Source organism: Silurus meridionalis, chromosome 3 (genome assembly GCF_014805685.1).
Source record: "Silurus meridionalis isolate SWU-2019-XX chromosome 3, ASM1480568v1, whole genome shotgun sequence".
NCBI classification, from domain to species: Eukaryota; Metazoa; Chordata; class Actinopteri; order Siluriformes; family Siluridae; genus Silurus; species Silurus meridionalis.
This window is the reverse complement of record NC_060886.1, coordinates 32,227,922-32,252,951: the sequence shown is the minus strand read 5'-3', so window position 1 is coordinate 32,252,951 and position 25,030 is coordinate 32,227,922. Positions and strand designations below refer to the sequence as shown.

The 25,030-nt window shown below is 36.1% G+C and overlaps 1 long non-coding RNA gene and 6 other non-coding genes across 7 annotated transcripts; 4 read left to right on the top strand and 3 right to left on the bottom strand.

Annotated features, from left to right (window-relative positions):
* Nucleotides 1-170: 170 nt before the first annotated feature.
* Nucleotides 171-23,545, top strand: LOC124383012. The gene is made up of 2 exons (XR_006925168.1): nucleotides 171-491; nucleotides 23,211-23,545. It is a non-coding gene; the product is annotated as an uncharacterized LOC124383012 (long non-coding RNA).
* trnak-uuu lies at nucleotides 5,486-5,558 on the bottom strand. The gene has a single exon. It is a non-coding gene; the product is annotated as a tRNA-Lys (tRNA).
* On the bottom strand, nucleotides 9,879-9,960 carry trnal-uag. Its single transcript has one exon. It is a non-coding gene; the product is annotated as a tRNA-Leu (tRNA).
* trnaw-cca lies at nucleotides 16,468-16,539 on the top strand. Its single transcript has one exon. It is a non-coding gene; the product is annotated as a tRNA-Trp (tRNA).
* On the bottom strand, nucleotides 17,097-17,169 carry trnak-uuu. Its single transcript has one exon. It is a non-coding gene; the product is annotated as a tRNA-Lys (tRNA).
* Nucleotides 17,974-18,084, top strand: trnal-caa. The gene is made up of 2 exons: nucleotides 17,974-18,011; nucleotides 18,039-18,084. It is a non-coding gene; the product is annotated as a tRNA-Leu (tRNA).
* trnaw-cca lies at nucleotides 19,837-19,908 on the top strand. The gene has a single exon. It is a non-coding gene; the product is annotated as a tRNA-Trp (tRNA).
* Nucleotides 23,546-25,030: the final 1,485 nt, after the last annotated feature.

The following is a 25,030-nucleotide window of genomic DNA, read 5'->3' as shown; positions in this document are numbered from 1 at the left end:
AGCGGCTCATCCTCCTCCACACTACCCTGTCCTCTATTTCTGCTTCTTTCAACCTATAAATATATAAATAAATAATAAATAAATATAATTAATTTATAATAATAATAATAAGTAATTAATATAAAATTAAACCAGTTTATCATAAATGTAGGAGAAACCCACCACTCCAATGAGATTACAATACAGAAAGGGAAGAGGAGGAGTCAGGACAGGAAGTGACATCAGCTTCTATTATCAAGGCATTTAAGAGAAGCACCCATTTTGATCAGGCAACTACATTTATAAACACAGATATGAGTATAAACAAGACAAATCAACAGTTTAGTATGAATTGAAACAGGACATGTAAATTGAACAGGGTAAATTATACACCTGTTACATACATCTATAGATTTAAAACGAGGAAAAGGTTTGTTACGGCACATGCGATGTGGGCGTGGCTAAATGACGCTGATGTGAAACGGAATCCAGAGATTCATCGTGTTTTATCTGTAAGTTTTACCGTCAAATCTTTCCATTCAACATGTTTCTATTATTTATACAGTAATATTCTTATAGGAAAGCTTTTTTTAATAAGATTGAAGCCTTTTATACTTTTGAAGACGTTCATGAAGTATTTCTTCCGTGATGCATTGCGAGATGCATAAATTAATCAGTTAAAATAAATATAAAATTGTAAAGAAGTAAACATGAAAAATTACAGTATTGTGTTCAAAATGACGCTTTAACACTACAATTTACAATATAATGTATATATTGTAATCAAATTAAGTGAGTGAACTTTTTCATCTACCATGATCATGTGAATTGTAAAGATCTCTTGGTATAAATACAGTGTATGAAATATTAGAGTTTGGTCTGGGTCGGGAATACACGCGCTCATGCCGAAATTCACCTGCTGTGTGTTACCAGTGGGTGAACTAAATAAATGGAAGATTGCGTGTGTGTTCCTGACTTGGGTCTTTTTACTATTTAACACTGACTTGCAGTAATAACTCTATTTTTGTGTTCAAATATATAATTTTTTAATATATAATTTAATGTTACAGCATATTTGTTTTATATTCTGTCTCTCTGTTAAAATAAATCTAATATAAAAATTCTAAACTGTTAATTTCTTTGTAAGGGGGTAAATTTACAAAATGAAAAAAATGTTTTATTTCTTTAACTGCATCAGGGACGAGCATCTTGTTGACAGCAGCTTTGCAGGCAGGTAGCATTAATGTCTCTGCCACAGTGTGGGGCTTTTTTTGATTAGGCTACGAGTTCAGCTACTAGGTAGCTCACTTTGAGATCTCTCTCATTCACCTTTGTGTTTGTCATGAATAAACAATGTCATTATTGCGCCACCTATTGTTACCCAATTACTGTACATGGTGGAGTATTTTCATTACTCTGACAGTCACTACATCAGAGAAACAGCCACTAAACAATGCAAATTATTTTCAGTAACTTAATAATTTTTTTTGGAGCAATATGAGACCAGCTCTCTCATCCACACTCCCAAATACATCAGTTGTTTGTAACCGTATCATACAAATAAATAGTTTAAAAATCATACATTGTGATTTCTGGATTTTTTATTTTAGATTATGTCTCTCACAGTGGACATGCACCTACGATGACAATTTCAGACCCCTCCATGATTTCTAAGTGGGAGAACTTGCAAAATAGCAGGGTGTTCAAATACTAATTTTCCTCACTGTATGTATATTTTGCAATGTTTCTTCTTATTTACATCTGTAAAAAATACCAAGACTAAAAGGTAAATAAAATCTGTTTTCCACACTCTTTATTGTTCTTTTACCAGGTCGTAAGTGTTCCACCTGCTGCAAGTGTTCCACCTGCTTTACTCCACTCCTACTGCTGTAGCGCCCTCTACCTCCACCCCCACCATTATACAGCCTGCACTTACATTATCACTGCTCATTCATTATTTTCATATTTCAGTATTTACTCCACACGCAATTATCTCTGGAACGTCCCCAAAGCCTTTTATAGTCATATTGTCTTTTATTGAATAGTTACATGAATGTCAGTCTGTTCTGTCGCCTCTCTTTTTTAGTTTACAAAGTCACGGTTTGGTGAATCCTTCAGCAACAATTCAGCAGCCAAACCTAATGTAAATGTACCAATGCAGATTCCTGTCATTTAAAAAGATCTTCATATGTCATTATTATCATCATTTTGTTGCTTAAGTTCATAATATACAATATGTGTCTTTACAGCCTGGTAGTCAAAGTTAATCTCCTTCAGCCAGTCCTTCATCTGCATCCAGACCTGCTGTTTCTTCCAGTTCTGCTCCTTTAACCATTTCTTCCTGGTGTTTTGAGTCACTCAGAGACTTGATATTATTTTACCATTTATTTTTGTGGATTTACTACTATTATAATCTATAGTTATTTATCATTAGGTTTTTGTTTCAGACCCAAATATTATCATTTTTTAAATCTTTGTACTTGATTATATCTATTGTTAAATAACCTTAATTAATATATACATTGATTTGTAATATTGTAGCATTTTCAGTAATTAAAAATAAAATGTTTTATTGTTTATAGAACAGTGACTCGTGAATTATTCTGTGAACCTGCTGAACCCATTATCATCCTCATTATTATTATTATTATTATTATTATTATTATTATTATTATTAAGTAAAATATAAATATAAAAGATAAATACAGAACATGTCCCATATAATGAAAAAGAGACTTTTGTTAAAAAAAAAGTGTTAAAGGTTAAATAAGTACATTAACAAAAGAAATAAACATGCATTTTATGCACTTTATTGGAATTTCCAGTAAAAAAATCAGTCAAATCACAAAGATATTAATGAACATGAGTGACAAGTGATGTATTTTTATTCACATCATCAGTATTTGTGTGCACTATTGAGGGATTTGAACCAGCGTCATTCACATCAGAGATTCTCTCTGGGAAGCACAAAAGGCAGTTTGCTATAAAATATATACATCAATCTGCCAACAACTATAAGAAATGTGCAAGACATGTTTCCATTACCTTTTCTTTTTTCTTTCATTTTTCAATTTTTTCTTTCTCTTTTTCCTGTTTTTCCTTCTTTCCTTCTTTCCTTCTTTTCCCTCTTCCCACCCCTTAACAGACTATTGATCCCAGCTTCACACAGCTCACATCCTCAACTCTCAGTCTCACACTGCCCTCTAGCGGCACTATCCGGACGTGCTTTATGCTCCATTCTGTACTAATGTGACTTCTGTTTGTGTTTTTTAGCAGTGATTCTCAATCTTTTTCTGCATTTACCACTTCAGAGGGGTGGATTTTTAAACCCACTTGTCCTCTGTCACCTTAAAAAAGTATAATAAAATACTTCAAGTTGAAAAATGTCTAATTTATTAAACTAACAAATTCTAAATGATCATCAACTAGCATCAAAAACAAAAATAGAGAAAAGAAAGGTGTAATTGTGTTATCACTTTGCCTTTCTGTCACTTTGCAATCTGTGTAAAATAGAGCAAATGCATTTCATACATCTTTTAACAACTGAGTTGTAGACTTGATACTGTCACTCTCAAGTCATGTTTAATATTGAGATGAGATCTGTATTTAATTTTCAGTTTAGCAACATCTAAAAAGTTTCAAAAATAAGATGTGGCAAAAGAAACAGGATAACACAAACCACAATTATATTTTCTTTAAGGCTGAATTTTTGGTTTATTGCTTCTACCATCTACCTTTTTTTGTCTGCTTGTGCTGAATTACCTGTTTGTTTGTTTTGTGATCAATATCACACATTTATCCATTGAATAGATTTTCACAACATTGTTTGTGCTGCTTTGTGTGTATGAACTTTATTCATAGTGAAATTTATTAATGAAGAACAAATAAATAAATAAATAAATCCTGCCGTTCATTGCGCCCCACCTGTCATATCTTTATTCTCCACTAGAGGGCCCACACTTTGAGAACCACTGAGCTAGGCTAACTAGCCGGCTAACTAATCTTAGCTTTAATAGTCTTCATCCTCAGTCTAAATATTCTACATTTAGTGAGTTATAAACACAATATAAGTGTCTGTCGAATGTATTTGGTTTTGGTCAACTTTCAATCAAATATTCTAAGAAACTAGTTAACACAAAAACAGCGCTAGCAAACCCGGCTAGCATGTGGCTAATGATGATGTCTCCTACACCATTAGCCGAAAGGTCCATTTCTGCTCACTCTAAAAAATAGTAAAATAGTAAAATTTTGACTAAATGGAGCTATTTACTGATGTGGTGTGGAAAAGTCACGTGTCCCAATACATTTGGTCACACAGTGTAGATCAGACGCAGGATGTAGAATCACTGAAAGCATTTTAAATGGGATTCATTGGTCTGTTTTGTGTACATGCAGGATTCAGGAGCATTTTAATTTTTTATCATATTGATATTTAAAGTTAGTTTTGTATTAAACTTGTTCAAACCTAGAAGCCTTTTTCTAAGACACACCACCCAGTAACAGTCACTCGTTCCTCCACTTGCTCTCAGCTCAGGTTGGTGTGCAGCACGGCAGCACTTGGTGTCTAACAAAAGCCACTATCACGTCCCTGGGGGGCCTCGAACCACCAACCTTTCAGTTAACAGCCAAACGCACTGACCGATTGCACCACAGAGACATTGGCATTGTTTTTTTTGGTAATTTTGAAAGCTACATTGGCACATAAACATTAAAAAAATAAACCCTGTGTCTCTGATTGTATTATTCCCCATTCTACTGGATCCACTGCATGGAGTTTACTGGGTGGCACCTAAAACATCAGATCCTGGGAGATGCACAGGCTAAAACTCAGACACACACACACACACACACACACACACACACACAAAAACCCTCACCACAACCGATAGTTCAAACCACATACAGAAAATAAACTCCTGAAATGTTTAATCAGATTTATTAATAATAACAAAAATACAAATGCAATACCTGTGCCTTCTTTGCTAAAATATACATAATTTTGAAATATTATTTGTACCTTTGTGTGTTTGCATCTATTATATTTTATTATTTGACATCTTTGTAGTTTTTCCGGTAATCAAAAATAAAATGTTTTATTGTTCATATAACAGTGACTCGTGAATTATTCTGTAAACCCACAGCATCTTCTGTGTTGCCTGTCCAGAGTAAAAACAAATTCATGTATTCACAATTCAAGTTTCAGTGACACGTCAAATAATGTCACCGTTAAAGTATGTTTAAACCAATGTTATTTGCATGGGAGGATCATGGGAATATCTTTTGGGTTCAAACAGACGACTATTGTCAGAGCCATATGTTGGTCAAAATGAACACCATAAAGGAGGCTTACCACAGTGAGACTAAAGCATTATATACTCATGTATGGGTAAGATAGGAAAACATCTGGAATGTCAGAGGAAGAGTCATGGAATTTTGACATAAAGGGAAAATTCAGACAAACTTGTGATTTTCCACCAATAAGAACCAACAACCGTTAGCTTTTTAACGCCTGAACAGGGACTTGAACCCTGGACCCTCAGATTAAAAGTCTGATGCTCTACCGACTGAGCTATCCAGGCTTTGCTCACATGTCTGCTGTTGCGACACCTGGCCTCAATAAAATACTTGTCTCTGTGCAAAAAAACTAACTTGAAAACAAACTTGACATTTCATCACAGAACAAATGACTGACACTAAGTTTATTATTTTACTGTATGGTGTAACAGATTGTTTCCTGTACATATGAAAACTAACTCTTGAATCTTAATTACACCAACAATCAGGAACTTTAAAAGCGGAAAATGTCAGAGACTGCAACGTGACCATCAGACTCCATTTGTCATTACAACCATGACGAGAAACATGCAAAGCCAACTCTGTGCCATGAGGGAGGTTCCTGCAGCAACTCTGACATTGTGTGTTCAAATCACGTCGAGGTCATGGTTGCAGCGCTCTTGCTTTGTGGCCTCTTTTAGCAGCTGTTCTATCTTTGATTGTCTAATGTGGAGACTGAATTTGTCCAAAGTGGAGTCTGTCTCATCAAATTAACATTACTATATTATAACCCTCCTATAATATGTTACCAAGCTTTGTCAGGTTTGACTCGCTAAAGGACTTGGAGGAGATGAACTGAGATGATCAGTCAAAGGGAAATTAAAATGTATCTTTATTTTAAAACTGTTATGGATTATAAATTAATATCCTTCTAAAAGTTGCTAAGTAACACCGTGACATCATTGTGCGATGACGTCATTTCGTCGTTGAAGTGCAAGACTGCGTCTTTATGTTACAAAGTATATAGAAAATGTAGTACAGTAAAACCCCATTGTACAAACAACCTATAGTACGAGCAAACGGAGATACGAGCGACCTTGCTCGCAAAATTTTACCCTATTTCACTAGCAAATTTCGAAGGCACAAACAAACCCATGCTGCAGGTTCCCCGTTTTCGGAGTGAAGCATCAGTCGCTTAGATGATGACGTATCACTCGGTCGCTCTCGTTGTTCAGTGCAGCAAAAACATAACTTTTTTTTGTGTTATATTTTTATTTCACTAGAAATCTTGAAAAATGTCTCCCAAGAAAATCAGTGATGGTGCTGCGAAAACAAAAGTAAATAGAATTACCATGGAAACCGAGAAGGTTACGAGCATTGTGCGCATCTCACACTCGCAATCAACCACTACCACATGAGTAAGTGTTTAATTATGTTTACATTACGGTAATGTGCAGTGTATTTGTTTGTTAAAATAGGCTACAAATACTTTTTAAGTGCAGAAATAAGCGATCGAATGAGATCTCGGAATGGATTAAATCGCTTTTACATTCATTCTTATGGAGAAAATCGGTTCGAATGTACGAGCAAATGGACCTACGAACAATTTTCAAGAACGAACTATGCTCGTACAACAGGGTTTTACTGTACAGAGTCTCTGTATTTTCTGAGCAGCTCTGCAGCGCCCCCTGTCACCAAACAGGTGAACACTTTCCAATGAAGAACAATAAATCAATCAGTTTATCGTTCAAGGCTGGTCAGGGAACATTGATGGATACAGATAAGACACTATACAGTGCATTTGAAGAAAACCTTCACTTGTTTTAAGGTCAGTGTTACTCTGATATAATTTATTTTTATTTTTTTTTTCGATCACAAAAACAATGAATTTTCTCAAATTGTCGGGTACTCTCAGCAAAAATATAATTATTATTATATAAATTGTAAATTGTATGTGTTATGTTCAAAAATAGATTAAATAAAAAAAGGTGCATATGACATACATATTAGGTCTAAACATCAAGCATCGATTTTAGGTGCATCTTCAATGGAATGAATTTGTGTAGGCAGAACACATCAATAAAAAGGAACTACATACCTGTTTTAACTAACGAACCTTACTCCCTTTCCACTTGGTCTCCTAAACACACAACATATGTACCTTTCTCCTCTCCATCAGATCAGCTACCTCTCTCCCTTTACCAGTAATAGTGATTGGGACCAGCACTAAGAGTGCACTGGCTTGTGCAACCCTATTGGCTGGGTTTTTCCTATCGATCTGTCTAATTTATATATCCATCTTCCTGCTAGTCTGTATTAACGTTTTTTTTTCTGGCTGTCTTTTCCACTATTTGGTAACCATCTACTTGTTTATTCTGTATGTCTGTGTTTGAAATACAAAGGGGAATAATTATTTTATTATTGTTTTGATTTCTAATGAAAATAAAGTTACTATCAGAAGGGGGATTTGAACCCACGCCTCCATGTGGAGACCAGAACACTCAGTTTCCTGGAAGGTATTGAACCTTGAGTCTGGCGCCTTAGACCACTCGGCCATCCATACATGTGTTTCTTGTCCCCTCAGTGGCTGAAAAAACTATTTTTACAAGTTTCTGTCTACTTGTTTGTCTTACCTATCCTTCTTTTTGTGTTTTTTATCTATCTACATCAGTCTTATCTTTTTTTCTGTCTGAATGCATATATATATGCCTGCTCATCTTTCCTATCAATCTATTGATCTGTCTAATTTATATATCCATCTGCCTGAAAATGAAGTTAGTGTCAGAAGTGGGATTTAAACCCATGCCTCCATGTGGAGACCAGAACACTCAGTTTTCTGGAATGTATTAAACCTTGAGTCTGGTACTTTTCAAATATTACTCTGTCTGTCTGTCTATCTGTCTGTCTGTCTGTCTGTCTGTCTGTCTATCTATCTGCCTGTCAGGCTTATATTTTTTTCTGAATGCCTATCTGACTGCTTGTCTTTCCTATCTACCATGCTGTCTGTCTGTCTGTCTGTCTGTCTGTCTGTCTGTCTGTCTGTCTGTCTGTCTGTCTATCTATCTATCTATCTATCTATCTATCTATCTATCTATCTATCTATCTATCTATCTATTTATTTTTATAGCTGAGCAAAGAAAAGACATGGTGAATAAATGTGTGTTGACTGGAGGATTAATTTTGCCTCTTTTATATTTATTTATTTATATTTTAATTAAAAATGATCAAACAGAAATGTTTTATACAAAAAAACTAATTAAACATTTTGTTACCTAGTAAATGTATGCAGGCTGAACAACAACCATAGTAGATCCACATATAGAACACAAGCAGAGAAAAGATGATGATGATCAGGAATGTCTCTGTTCTCAGTCATGTTTACATCACTGACTCCCTCTGTCTCATTCATGTTAACCCCAAACTCTTATTGCCTTCTGACTGCTTATTGTTGACTTCGTAAACTAGTCTACATCTGTGGTGTGTGAGAGCCAAACAGAAAGATTGCCATTGGTTTCTCTTTGATGCACGCAAGCCACAGTGGCCTTAAGGAAGAACCTTGTGTAGTCATGGTTAAGTGGGTAAGGTGACGGATTTGAAATCCATTGGGGTTTTCCTGCACCATGTTAAAATCTTGCCTACGTTTGTGATCTTCGTTTCTTACACATTTCCCACAGCTTGTTCTGCAAGAACACAGCTCTTTAACACTGCAGCAGAACTATTTTAAGTCAACCCCGTAGATAATTAAACCGCAAACGAAATACGTCTTCTACATTTGCGTGTTCAAGTCTTCTGTTGCTTGTTTGATACTGAAATATTTTGGCAAAATTTCACTGAATATCGAAGACTCATCCAAATGCTTGAGCATGTCTTTGGACAAAAATAGTTGAAACCTCGCTGTGACACACCAGTCTAGCTTTCATTTGACATCACTGGCTTGAACACTTGTTTTGTTATCATGATAGTTAAGCATGGTCTCTTATTTGAACAGAATCTGATTCCAGGAATGGCACAAAAGTGTGCAGCTGTGTGGCTAAATCTGTGTGTAAATAAAGTGCAAAGGGAAAAGAATGCAATGTCAATCTGCTAGTATCCTCAGATTCTTTATTTTATCGTTTCTATAGTGGCATTTTATCTTAATAATTCAATTAGGAGATGGATCATTGATTAACCATGACACTCTTATTTACAGCGTTTGTGAAAGAAAAAGTGTCACATAAAAGTAAATCAGTGTATTGCATAATGTGAACAAGTGAAAAGGACAGATTTCACAACAATGCTGTACAGAGTACACTGATCTGCATAATCCAGTCCTTTATTGTTTTCTGAAAATAAGCTTAGTATGTGTGTTTTGGACCTATCTGGTTGTTCGGAGAAATAAATACAAATCATTACTTTTTGACTAAAAAAGGCTAAACTTGACAAACTAAAAGAAAAACTGTGTGCAGTGCAGGATAACCTTTGTATTCTATTTGACAAGAGCTCGTGAGACTGTTTAACATAGAGCTAAAACGAGCACCTTTTGACTAGCATTTACAGTGACCCTCGATCTCGATGGATCTAGGCTTTGGACCCGCTGATTAAATTCTGCAGTATTTACGGAAGGAGATTTGACCAAATTTATAAAGTGGCAGCGGTGGGATTCGAACCCACGCCTCCAAAGAGACTGGAGCCTAAATCCAGCGCCTTAGACCACTCGGCCACGCTACCAGTAGATAAGCTCCGAGATAGGACTGCCAGCTTGTGGAGGAGATGCTGTTGCGGCATGCACAAAACACGCTTAACAAAAGACTTTTGTTTGAGAACAAAAAAATAAAAAAACACACAACAGGCTGTGCAGAATTGGCAGTCCATTGCATTTCCCTCTGATTGTCAACAATCATCCACATATAATAACAGGATTCAGACGCAAAGTTTTGCCACAGCTGCGACGATCCATCATGGAAACAGACAACCTTTACAAAATAGACAGCAACAAAAACAGCTTCAGAAATTCCTCTAAAGGTAGCGGCACACTTGCGTCGTCTGCCAATGGTAAATTTTGGTTTGTTGTCTCAGTTGGGCTCTTGATGCCACTGGAGGCATTTAAGTGGACAGCAAGAAAGAAGGGGAGCCACAATCCCTAGGAAAGCCTTTGGAGGCAAGATGTCGCAATGCTTACGCAAACCACACAGCTTTGGAATTTCCTCTAAACAGTCAAGTATGGCTTTGCTGAGAAGCATTATATCCTGAAGCCTTGTGATAGAAATAGCAACAAAGCTAGAAGTTGCAATAATTCGGCAATTTAAGATACAACCTTGTGACAAGGGTGGGACTCGAACCCACGCGTGTAAAGCACAATAGATTAGCAGTCCATCCCCTTAACTTTTTTTTTTTTGAGAATACATTTCCAAGTGAAAATACATCAGGTTAAAAGGCTCTCAACCTCCCAGAGCATAAAAATCACAATTATTTTGACATTCTTTTCATTTTGTTAAAATGACATTCTTCAATCTGAATCTTTTAAAACCTTAGTGACTTCCTGCGTAAAAACTTTGTCAAATTCATCTATATGTCCATCTTCTTTAAAATAATAGAACAAGTATTCAACATTCCTTTCACATTTCCTTTTGAAAACAAACCAGACATCCATTAAAAATTGTTCTCTCTTTGCTACCACCCGTCTTTCCCATATTGCACTCTTCATCAACATCACAAGTAGATTCAGAATTGTTTTGTTTTTCTTTTCTTCTCAAAGCCCAACATCATCACCTTATTCCATTCCATATCATCATCATCTTCCCCTCTCAATTTTACCATCATTGTTTTACATTTCTTTACAGTATAAAAACAGGTGTAAAAATCCCTCAGCATCATCATTACAAACTTTGCATGAAGCGAACTGTTCCATTCCAATTTTTTTAATTGCATCTGTAAAAATAGCCTTATGTCGGATAAAATATTCTGAGTTCTGCAACTTTATTTGTATTTATTCAGTTTCATCCCTTCATATTCCTCCATATGCTGTCTTCTTTTAAATCTTTAAACGTGCGCAACCAATATTCATTTGCAACAGGTCTCTTAAAAACAGCGTCTCTAAAAAGGCAATACAACATTTTCACAGAACATGTTTTAAAAGCAAACAATTTTCCCCCAAGACTCACATTCACATCTTTTTCTTCTTGGCCCTCTTCCATGTTTTCAATTCTTTTTAGCCATTCTTGAGGTATAGAGTTCTTAATTACATCATATTTATTTTCTATTTCTTGTCTGCTAAAATCCTCCTTTGCATCCTCCATTATGTCCACAATGTATTGTGTTGGTAAAAACCCTCTTTGAATTCATATAAAACATCTCTTACTTTCATAATACCCACATCCCACCATTTCTTAAAGAATATCTCTTTACCCTGATTTAAAATGCCATTGTTTAAGAATAAAGGCTGATTTAAAATGTTCTCTCTTCCTTGTGGATTAAAATGTACATGAGATAAAAATGTGCCCCAGGCCCTCAAGAGTTCTTTATAAAAGTCTGGCAACCCCTCCGTCATTCAATTCTTTCTTTTCATCCACAGTATTTTGTCTCCAAGATTGAAGTTGATACACTTATTTAAGAAAAAACCCATTGTTGCTTTCCATGTCGCCTTGTTTTCTTCATCCATTTATTTTTTTTACCATTTTCACCCTCAGACTGTTTTTTCTTTGTTCCACATCCATTAACTCCAGTCCTCCCTTCTCTATTGCTCCTATTAAAGTGTTGTATGCAATTCTTGCAGGCTTCCCTTCCCATAAAAAATCTAAAAAACATTTTTTCAGCCTTTTTTCTGCCCACAACGGCATAGATGATGTGTATAAAATGTACCACAGTTTAGGAATCATTAAGACGTTAAGAACTAAAACTTTCCCTTTTAGTGTTAATGTTCTCATTTTCCAAAATATCAACCTCCTTTCAATCCCTCCTAATATTTCCTCCCACATTGTTTCTTCTGCTTTCTTTTCATCCCTCCCCATTAAAACTCCTAAAATCTTTATTTCTTTTGCTTCCATAAAAGTAAAATGCTCCATTAAAACCGCCGCCCTTCTAAATCTCATACATACCATTTTATCCTCGTTTATTTTGGCTCCTGATCCCCTACAGAACTTTTGTATGATTTGCATTGTTTTTTTCACCCCTCCAGATCTTTGACCAATAGCGTTGTGTCACTCGCATACTGAAATATTTTATTCTTTTCTCCCTCGATGCCTAATCCTTTTATTCCTTGCTCTTGTTTTATAGTTAGTCCTAAAGGTTCCACAATTAGAGAATATAAAAGTGCTGACAGCGGCATCCTTGTCTTATTGATCTGGTTATTTTAAAACACTATGTTAAAAACCCATTACATTTAATTTTTGTTACTGCACCTTTGTCTCCTAATCCATTTAATAAAATGTTCTCCAGACCAAAACCTCTTTGTAACGTCAAATAAGAAACTATGTTCCACCCTGTCGAATGCTTTCTCAAAGTCTAAACTGATAATAAAACCATCTTTATTCTGCTTACACATGTATCTTATCATATCTTTTATACTAATTGTTGTGTCTGCTATATCTCTTCCTTTTAAACCATACACTTGGTTAGTTTTAATTATGCTCAGCATTACTTCCTTCAGTCTGTTGGCTAAGATTTTGGATAAAATCTTAAAATCAGTATTCAGCATAGTGATTGGTCTGTAGTTTTTAATGCTCAAGCATTTGGATGAGTCTTTATTATACAGTGAAATTTTACCAAAATTTTTCAGTATCAAAAATGCAACAGAACAGAGTTGACATGTTAAATAGTTTTCTCTCATGTGTTTTCAGTATCAATAACAACTCAAGTTTCCTCCACATGGGCTCAGTTCAGAAAAATTGACCAAGAAGGTACACCCCTATCTGAAGTGCGATTCAAACCCACACCTCCAGAGGAGACTGCAACCTGAACGCAGCTCCTTAAAAAGCTCAGCCATCCTGACAGCCAGGCTTTGAACGTTCTTGCGTTGGTGACCATGTCTAGGCCATATGGTGAACATGCAACAGTAGCAGATGTATTTCGTGCGTGGTTTAATTATCTACGGTGTTGACTTAAAAAAGTGCTGCTGATCCACTCAGCCATGGTTACGGAAGGTTTTTCCGATTCTGCACATCCATCAAAAATATTTGTTTTACTGATGCGCCAAGTCTCAAATCAGCACTGAAATCAGCCATGATGCGCACATTCGACATTTTACTGTCTGGGGGCGGCAAACACGGCAGCACGTTTTGTGCTATTTTTTTCTCATAACAACGAAACAAACATAAATTACTGTCTTTTTTGATCGAACAGAGCAACACATCATTCAAATATGTAAAGGCTCTACTTTTTTTTGTACCCAATAATAATAACAACAAAATGCTGTGCTTTTGTAAAGTAAAGAAAACAGATAGGGGGCGCTTTCTGCCTCTCTGTCATCTCTCTTCACATTTAGAACAGCGCGATTAAATATTTGAATCGACTGACAGCCCTAATATTAATATAATGTGAGGTCCAGTTACCAGTGTGACACTGAAACAAGTAAAAACAAAGCCTTTACTACTAATTAAGTACATGTCAAAGCCCAAACTTCTTCACTGTAACTTCAGTAAAAAAGTATAGTCAGAACTTTAACTTTTACCACAGTCTTTTAAAACATGAATATCTGTACTTCTACTTAAGTGAAGGATGTGTGTACTTTTGCCGCCTCTGCAAGCAGGCAGATGGATAGATTAAATAGATAGATATTAATCGATAGGAAAGATGAGCAGGTATATAGGCATTCAGACAGAAAAACAAAAGACTTACATAAATAAGAAACACACAAATAGAAGGATAGATAAGACAAACAAGTAGACAGAAATTTGTAGAAATAGTTTTATCAGCCACTAAGTGGATAAGAAACACAGGCTTGTATGTTAGGATGGCCGAGCGGTCTAAGGCGCCAGACTTAAGCTTCTATACATTCCAGGAATATGAGTCTTCTTGTCTCCACATGGAGGCATTGGTTCAAATCCCACTTCTGACAGTAATTTTATTTTCTATAAAAAATATTGTTTCCTTTGTCTTTTAAACAAGAAATACAGAGGATACAAGTAGATGTTAATCTAATAGTGGGACAGACAGAGCGGAAAATAACAGTTAATACTGACGAGCAGCAGATGAATGGATGGATGGATGGATGGATGGATGGATGGATGGATGGATGGATGGATGGATGGATAGATGGATGGATAGATAGATAGATAGATAGATAGATAGATAGATAGATAGATAGATAGATAGATAGATAGATAGATAGATAGATAGATAGATAGGAAAGACAAGCTGTCAGATAGGCATTCAGAAAAAAAATATAAGACAGACAGAGTAATATATGAAAGGTGCCAGACTCAAGCTTCTATACCTTCCAGGAAACTGAATGTTCTGGTCTCCACATGGAGTCGTGGGTTCAAATCCCACTTCTGACAGTGACTTTATTTTCATTAGAAATCAAAACAATAATAAAATAATTATTCCCCTTTGTATTTCAAACACAGACATAAAGAATAAACAAGTAGAGAAAAACATGGCAGCATCAGTCGAGGATCTGGCAAAAAGTGTAACTGATCACTAAAGGATTAATTAAACAAGTACTTTATCAATCTTTATCTTTATTCTCTGATGTTTAGTTCTCTATCAACAGGAAAGTGCTTCAGCAAGTCCTAATTTTATGATGGAGTTTGTGTGCAGATTTGCCGTGGGAGCTGCAGCTCGCAGTGGTTTATGCCACTCGTGATCTGGCACCCAGCAACCCCAAAGTCGCTCTGAACGCTTTGGAATCATGGAAAAAAGACCTCACAAAGCCCGTTCCTCCAGCCGTCACCAAGTGCCTGAAGCAGATCAGCTTTCTTTGTTCTTACCTAAAGTCAAGAAATACAGATTCTTGTGCATTTTCCTCGCATTACAGTTTTCCTGGTGTTTTGAAATTAAGCCAAATTCTGTGTTTTTGTACAGTATCTACAAAACAAATGCAAAAGTATAAATGGCTCATGAAGAAAGCTTAACAACTTTGGGTTGACCTTTACATAATGTCCTTTATTTAAAAAAAACTTTCTAAATAAACGTGTTAATAAAACTATAACCTAAACTCATTTTAACAACATTAATTTTATTAAAGCGCAATTAATGCAGTATGCATTTCTCTATTTCTATTACAAATATAAATAAATAAATATTATAAAAAAAGGCAAAATTAAAAACCTTTAACGCAACACACATTTATTCACGCATCCTTTCTTTTACTTATCTTTTAGATATTGTTAGATTTTTATCATGCCTGAACAAAAACTTTATTCTTGGAGAGGTTTTCCATACAATCTATGATGTCCGTGGTGTCTTTTCTGATCAGGGAAGAATCACACAGCACACAGAATGCAGCATATGTTCTTCTTCAGTTTATTGCAGACAACAGACAAGTATATATATACACACTGAAAAAACCTGAGCTAATAATGTTCCTGATTGGGTAAGAAAACATACTAACCAGAGATGTGTGAACCCACAAAAAGACTTTCTGTGTACCTTACATACACACATCATAAAGATCAATGATAGACACTGAACAGACAAAATTGAAACGTGTTTAAAAGTCTGATGCTCTACCGACTCAGCTATCCGGGCTCTGCTCAGGTACCTGCTTCGAACCTACAACAGTTGCGACACCTGGACTCAATAAAATACTTGTCTCTGTGCTGGCTCAGAAGGCGAATCTCAGGAGTTTCTTAAATCTTTTTCCAATAGTTTAATGTGCCTTTTTTTGCAAGACGCCCACCATGAAGGTTATCCCCTTTTTCATATTCAACAGCAGTATTCAAGGATGCAGGCTAGGTGAAAAATGTGACTATGTATAACTCACATAAAAAGCACCTTAAAAATCTTTGTCCATAGTCTTATATATAGCATTTGCTTTTTGAAAACTAACTTTACATTTCATCACTGACCAAATGACTGACACTGAGTTCATTATTTCACTGTATAGTGTAACAGATTGTTTCCTTTACATATGAAATGTAACTGCTGAATCTTACTTACACCAACAATCAGGGACTTGAAATGCGGAAAATGTCAGAGCCTGCAACCTGACCATCAGACTCAATTTGTCATTACAACCGCGACGAGAAAAATGCAAAGCCTTCTCTGGGCCATGAGGCTGGTCAATACAGCCCCTTGGACCTCGTGGCGCAACGGTAGCGCGTCTGACTCCAGATCAGAAGGTTGCGTGTTCGAATCACGTCGAGGTCATGGTTGCTGGAGTCTTGCTTTTTGGCCTTTATTAGCAGCTGCTCTATCTTTGATTGTCCAATGTGGAGACTTTGAATTTGTCCAAAGTGTAGTCTGTCTCATCAAATTAACGTTAGTACATTATAACCCTCCTATAACATGTTACCAAACTTTGTCAATTTGCTCTAGCTGAAAAAACGATAACTCTGCAAATAGTGACTAAGATGTATTAACAATTCAAGTTTCAGTGACACCTCAAATAATGTCACAGTCAAAGTATGTTTGAACTAATGATATTTGCATGGGAAGATCATGGCAATATCTTTTGGGTTTAAACAAAGACGACTATTGTCAGAGCCATAGGTTGGTCAAAATGAACACCATAAAGGATGCTTACCACAGTGAGACTAAACCATAATTTGCTACTGTATGGGTAAGACTTGGAAAGCATGTGGAAATGTCAGAGCCTGTACTCTGTGCAAGAAAAAAAATCTCATGGAATTTGGACATCAAGGGAAGATTCAAACAAGCTTTGGATTATCCCACCACCAAGAACCAGTCAGCCGTTGGCTTTTTAACACCCGAACAGGGACTTGAACCCTGGACCCTCAGATTAAAAGTCTGATGCTCTACCGACTGAGCTATCAGGGCTCTGCGCACATGTCAGCTGTCGCGACACCTGGCCTCAATAAAATACTTGTCTCTGTACAAAAAAACAAACTTGAAAACAAACTTGACATTTCATCACAGAACAAATGACTGACACTAAGTTCATTATTTCACTGTATGGTGTAACAGATTGTTTCCTGTACATATGAAAACTAACTCTTGAATCTTAATTACACCAACAATAGATAGATAGATAGATAGATAGATAGATAGATAGATAGATAGATAGATAGATAGATAGATAGATAGATAGGTAGGTAGGTAGGTAGGTAGGTAGGTAGGAAAGACAAGCTGTCAGATAGGCTTTCAAAAAAAATATATAAGCCAGACAGAGTAATATATGAAAGCTGCCAGACTCAAGGTTCAATACGTTCCAGGAAACTGAGTGTTCTGTTCTCCACATGGAGGCGTGGGTTCAAATCCCACTTCTGACAGTATAATTTTTTTTTAATTAGAAATCAAAACAAAAATATAAAATTAATTTGTTTGTCTTTCAAACACAGACATACAGAATAAACAAGTAGATGGTTACCTAATTGTGGGAAAGACAGAAAGACAGACAAAAAAAATGTTAATACAGACAAGCAGGCAGATGGATATATAAATTAGATGCGAAAGGAAAGATGAACAGGCATATATATGCATTCAGACAGAAAAACAGATAAGACTGATATAGATAGATAAGGAACACACAAATACAAGGATAATTAAAATAAACAAGTCGACAAAAATTTGTAAAAAATAGTTTTATCAGCCACTAAGGGGATAAGAAACACATGCCTGTATGTCAAGATGGCTGAGCGGTTTAAGGCGCCAGACTCAAGCTTCTGTACCTTCCAGGAAACTGAGTGTTCTGGTCTCCACATGGAGTCGTGGGTTCAAATCCCACTTCTGACAGTGACTTTATTTTCATTAGAAATCAAAACAATAATGAAATAATTATTCCTCTTTGTATTTCAAACACAGACATAAAGAATAAACAAGTAGAGAAAAACATGGCAGCATCAGTCGAGGATCTGGCAAAAAGTGTAACTGATCACTAAAGTATTAATTAAACAAGTACTTTGTCAATCTTTATCTTTATTCTCTGATTTTTAGTTCTCTATCAACAGGAAAGTGCTTCAGCAAGTCCTAATTTTATGATGGAGTTTGTGTGCAGATTTGCCGTGGGAGCTGCAGCTTGCAGTGGTTTATGCCACTCGTGATCTGGCACCCAGCAACCCCAAAGTCGCTCTGAACGCTTTGGAATCATGGAAAAAAGACCTCACAAAGCCCGTTCCTCCTGCCGTCACCAAGTGCCTGAAGCAGATCAGCTTTCTTTGTTCTTACCTAAAGTCAAGAAATACAGATTCTTGTGCATTTTCCTCGCATTACAGTTTTCCTGGTGTTTTGAAATTAAGCCAAATTCTGTGTTTTTGTACAGATTCTACAAAACAAATGCAAAAGTATAAATGGCTCATGAAGAAAGCTTAACAACTTTGGGTTGACCTTTATATAATGTCCTTTATTTAAAAAAAACTTTCTAAATAAACGTGTTAATAAAACTATAACCTAAACTCATTTTAACAACACTAATTTTATTAAAGTGCAATTAATGCAGTATGCATTTCTCTATTTCTATTACAAATATAAATAAATAAATATTATAAAAAAAGGCAAAATTAAAAACCTTTAACGCAACACACATTTATTCACGCATCCTTTCTTTTACTTATCTTTTAGATATTGTTAGATTTTTATCATGCCTGAACAAAAACTTTATTCTTGGAGAGGTTTTCCATACAATCTACGATGTCCGTGGTGTCTTTTCTGATCAGGGAAGAATCACACAGCACACAGAATGCAGCATATGTTCTTCTTCAGTTTAATGCAGACAACAGACAAGTATATATATACACACTGAAAAAACCTGAGCTAATAATGTTCCTGATTGGGTAAGAAAACAGACTAACCAGAGATGTGTGAACCCACAAAAAGACTTTCTGTGTACCTTACATACACACATCATAAAGATCAATGATAGACACTGAACAGACAAAATAGAAACGTGTTTAAAAGTCTGATGCTCTACCGACTCAGCTATCCGGGCTCTGCTCAGGTACCTGCTTCGAACCTACAACAGTTGCGACACCTGGCCTCAATAAAATACTTGTCTCTGTGCTGGCTCAGAGGGCAAATCTCAGGAGTTTCTTAAATCTTTTTCCAATAGTTTAATGTGCCTTTTTTGCAAGACGCCTACCATGAAGGTTATCCCCTTTTTCATGTCCAACATCAGTAATCAAGAATGCAGGCTAGTTGAAAAATGTGACTATGTATAACTCACATAAAAAGCACCTTAAAAGCTCCTTTGCCAATCTTTGTCCATAGTCTTATATATAGCATTTGCTTTTTGAAAACTAACTTTACATTTCATCACTGACCAAATGACTGACACTGAGTTCATTATTTCACTGTATAGTGTAACAGATTGTTTCCTTTACATATGAAATGTAACTGCTGAATCTTACGTACACCAACAATCAGGGACTTGAAATGCGGAAAATGTCAGAGCCTGCAACCTGACCGATAGACTCAATTTGTCATTACAACTGCGACGAGAAAAATGCAAAGCCTTCTCTGGGCCATGAGGCTGGTCAAAACAGCCCCTCGGACCTCATGGCCCAATGGTAGCGTGTCTGACTCCAGATCAGAAGGTAGCGTGTTCGAATCACGTCGAGGTCATGGTTGCTGGACTCTTCCTTTTGGCCTTTATTAGCAGCTGCTTTATCTTTCATTGTCCAATGTGGAGACTTTGAATTTGTCCAAAGTGTAGTCTGTCTCATCAAATAAACATTAGTACATTATAACCCTCTTATAACATGTTACCAAACTTTGTCAATTTGCTCTAGCTGAAAAAAAGATAACTCTGCAAATATTGACTAAGATGTATTCACAATTCAAGTTTCAGTGACACCTCAAATAATGTCACAGTCAAAGTATGTTTGAACTAATGATATTTGCATGGGAGGATCATGGCAATATCTTTTGGGTTCAAACAAAGACGACTATTGTCAGAGCCATTGGTTGGTCAAAATGAACACCATAAAGGATGCTTACCACAGTGAGACTAAACCATAATTTGCTAATGTATGGGTAAGACTTGGAAAGCATGTAGAAATGTCAGAGCCTGTACTCTGTGCAAGAAAGAAAATCTCATAGAATTTGGACGTCAAGGGAAGATTCAAACAAGCTTTGGATTTTCCCACCACCAAGAATCAGTCAGCCGTTGGCTTTTTAACACCCGAACAGGGACTTGAACCCTGGACCCTCAGATTAATATAAAGTGTGGGTTTGGTCATATGAGGGGATTTCAGTCAGCATCAGGGGGTAATTTTGCTGGTGTCGGCATGAGGACTAACAGCAGTGTGTAAGAGCAGTGTCTCTGTTGTGCTACAGCTCCATCACCACTTTAATCTCATAAGGAGCGTGAGACTGAGAGGAACCACCACATCCAGAGTCCACCCACATCCAGCTCAAGTTCCAGCTGTAGAGGAGAAACCAGCTGCAGCTCAAGTTCCAGCTGTGGAGGAGAAACCAGTAAAGTTTAAAATCCAGTTAAAGCTTCTTCAGCATCTGTGAGTAAAGTCCAGATCTACAAGGACACTACAACACACACACACACACACACACACACACACACACACACACACACACACACACACACACTATATTTAGTAGTTATAATTGGGGATTATTTTAGTAATCGAGTTTTCTACCAATTACTCCATCGTTTATTTGAGTAATTGGATATAAGACGGGTCTCTTAAAATGAACAAGTAATTTGTTTCCTTTTTAGACAAAAATTTTTATTGCTTAAATTGCACTCTGTGAAAACTAAACCCATTTAGAGCATTCAATTGGCATATTACATCAAAATGCAAATACAAATATATAAATAAAAATCATAAATGAACTCTGACTTTTCTCGTAAACATCCAACATTTCTGGTGCCTCCACCGGTAACCATGTTGTGGGTCTGAAGTTAACTTGGAAAAAAAAATTTTATGTACGGCTTAATAAGGACGACCAGATTCGGCGGTGCTCGTCAGAAAGGTGTCACCAAGATGAATAGAAACCTTTGGCATCTCAGTGCACCAGTGCAAAAGCTTTTTATTGCCCAATGTGGGGAAGGAATTAAATACGCTGAGATTAAGAATCTCACGCTCTACGCCCAGCACATCATTTAATTCTCCACGTCACATGGACTTCATGCAAAACACACGCCAGCTACTGACTGGCAGTTTAAGAATAACCAGAGCGAATGTGGTTTATCCAAAAACTAAAGGAGACTCCAAAGACAGGTCTCTGTGCAATCGATTACTGCAATGGCCTGTTATCCATAATGTCAGTAGTTCAAACCCATCCAGACCTGTGGTGGCTTAAGTTAAACTCTAAAGTGCTGCTGAGCTTCATGATCATCTCTACTGAACATAAGCGGAGGACTGAGTGATTGTTGCTGGCAGGTGGTGCGTCTGGGAAAAATGCTTTGAGGGTTTGTTCTTGAGTCAGTGCAGTTCGGAAGGTGTTTGCAAAAATGATGTTTGATGTCTGATTTTCCGACTGAGAGCTCGCCGTCCTGTTCAAAAGTGAGGTTTTAACGTGCTGACACGTGTAGTTACGTTCCTGTTGAAAAACGATATATGAAATATAAAAGACAGTATCTGCTGCTGTGATGGCCCGAGAGGTAAAGGCATTAGACTCGAAATCTAATGGGGTTTTAGCTCTCAGTAAATGTGTTGTATAAACCCACATATTGCTAAATGTACAATGAAGTTCAAGAGGAAGTGAAACCTGTATAGCAATTATGTTGGAAACTGGATTATCTGCACTTCTTTTGTGCTTAAAGAATTGTGCTGTGCTCAGCAGGAAAACTCAATGGGACTCAAACTGTCTTGTGTTTAATGGTGAGAAAAGTGCCAAAGTCTGTCAGAGACACTTTTAATTCTAAATGTTTCTTTTTAGGTGAAATTGTAGACAAGTCAAGACATTGCAGCAAACTTCATCACCGCTGCGATGGCGAGTGGTTAAGGCGTTGGACTTGAAATCCAATGGGGTTTCCCCACGCAGGTTCAAATCCTGCTCACAGCGTTTCATCAATGTGTGATAGTAGTTTATTATTGAGTCTTTACTGTGTGAAGTGAACGATGTACAAAAGTGTTTCAGCATAGAAGAAACTTTAGAAACAAACATAATCTGTTTTACTTGAGGTGAAAGTTGTTTTGCTGGGACGAGGAGGAAGAACATTAAAACTCACATTATCTCTTTAGGAAACATGATTCATCTTGTGCTTTCTACAAGATCAAAAAGGTTCAAAAAGATCTTGTGAAACTTCTTGTTTCAAAAGAATATGTTTCATATCACTTCACTTCTGCCCTCAGACTCTCACTAGTGTACAGAGATGATTGTGGATTAAACATATTAATGTGTGAATGTTAGATTTTGCAATGTTTCTTCTTATTTACATCTGTAAAAAAAAACAAGACTAAAAGGTGAATAAAACCTGTTTTCCACACTCTTTATTGTTCTTTTACCAGGTCATAAGTGTTCCACCTGCTGCAAGTGTTCCACCTGCTTTACTCCACTCCTACTGCTGTAGCGCCCTCTACCTCCACCCCCACCATTATACAGCCTGCACTTACATTATCACTGCTCATTCATTATTTTCATATTTCAGTATTTACTCCACACGCAATTATCTCTGGAACGTCCCCAAAGCCTTTTATAGTCATATTGTCTTTTATTGAATAGAAGATTATTTGTGTTTTCTTCAAAAGGGAAATCAGATCTTTACATTTCCAGCACATGTGTGATTTTACATGATTTTACAAAGTCACGGTTTGGTGGATCCTTCAGCAACAATTTAGCAGCCAAACCTAATGTAAATGTACCAATGCAGATTCCTGTCATTTAAAAAGATCTTCATATGTCATTATCATCATCATTATTATGCTAAAGTTCATAATATACAATATGTGTCTTTACAGCCTGGTAGTCAAAGTTCATCTCCTTCAGCCAGTCCTTCATCTGCATCCAGACCTGCTGTTTCTTCCAGTTCTGCTCCTTTAACCATTTCTTCCTGGTGTTTTGAGTCACTCAGAGACTTGATATTATTTTACCATTTATTTTTGTGGATTTACTACTATTATAATCTATAGTTATTTATCATTAGGTTGTTGTTTCAGACCCAATTAGGATCATTTTTTTAATCTTTGTACTTGATTATATCTATTGTTAAATAACGTTTGTTAATATATACATTGATGTGTAATATTGTAGCATTTTCAGTAATTAAAAATAAAATGTTTTATTGTTTATAGAACAGTGACTCGTGAATTATTCTGTGAACCTGCTGAAACCATTATCATCTTCATTATTATTATTATTATTATTATTATTATTATTATTAAGTAGAATATAAATATAAAAGATAAATACAGAACATGTCCCATATAATGAAAGAGACTTTTGTTAAAGGTTAAAGGTTAAAGGTTAAATAAGTACATTAACAAAAGAAATTAAATTAAATAAAGAAATGCATTTTATGCACTTTATTGGAATTTCCAGTAAAAAAAAAAATCAGTCAAATCACAAAGATATTAATGAACATGAGTGACAAGTGATGTATTTTTATTCACATCATCAGTATTTGTGTGCACTATTGAGGGATTCGAACCAGCGTCATTCACATCAGAGATTCTCTCTGGGAAGCACATAAGGCAGTTTGCTATAAAATATATACATCAATCTGCCAACAACCATAAGAAATGTGCAAGACATGTTTCCATTACCTTTTCTTTTTTCTTCCATTTTTACATTTTTTCTTTCTCTTTTTCCTGTTTTTCCTTCTTTCCCTTCTTTTTCCCTCTTCCCACCCCTTAACAGACTATTGATCCCAGCTTCACACAGCTCACATCCTCAACTCTCAGTCTCACACTGCCCTCTAGCGGCACTATCCGGACGTGCTTTATGCTCCATTCTGTACTAATGTGACTTCTGTTTGTGTTTTTTAGCAGTGATTCTCAATCTTTTTCTGCCATTTACCACTTCAGAGGGGTGGATTTTTAAACCCCACCTGTCCTCAGTCACCTCAAAAAAGTATAATGAAATACTTCAAGTTGAAAAATGCCTAATTTATTAAACTAACCAATTCTAAATGATCATCAACTAGCATAAAAAACAAAAATAGAGAAAAGAAAGGTGTAATTGTGTTATCACTTTGCCTTTCTGTCACTTTGCAATCTGTGTAAAATAGAGCAAATGCATTTCATACATCTTTTAACAACTGAGTTGTAGACTTGATACTGTCACTCTCAAGTCATGTTTAATATTGAGATGAGATCTGTTTTAAATTTCAGTTTAGCAACATCTAAAAAGTTTCAGAAATAAGATGTGGCAAAAGGAGCAGGATAACACAAACCACAATTATATTTTCTTTAAGGCTGAATTTTTGGTTTATTGCTCCTACCATCTACGTTTTTTTGTCTGCTTGTGCTGAATTACCTGTTTGTTTTTTTTGTGATCAATGTCACACATTTATCCATTGAATAGATTTTCACAACATTGTTTGTGTTGCTTTGTGTGTATGAACTTTATTCATAGTGAAATTTATTAATGAATAACAAATAAATAAATAAATAAATCCTGCCGTTCATTGCGCCCCACCTGTCATATCTTTATTCTCCACTAGAGGGCCCACACTTTGAGAACCACTGAGCTAGGCTAACTAGCCGGCTAACTAATCTTAGCTTTAATAGTCTTCATCCTCAGTCTAAATATTCTACATTTAGTGAGTTATAAACACAAT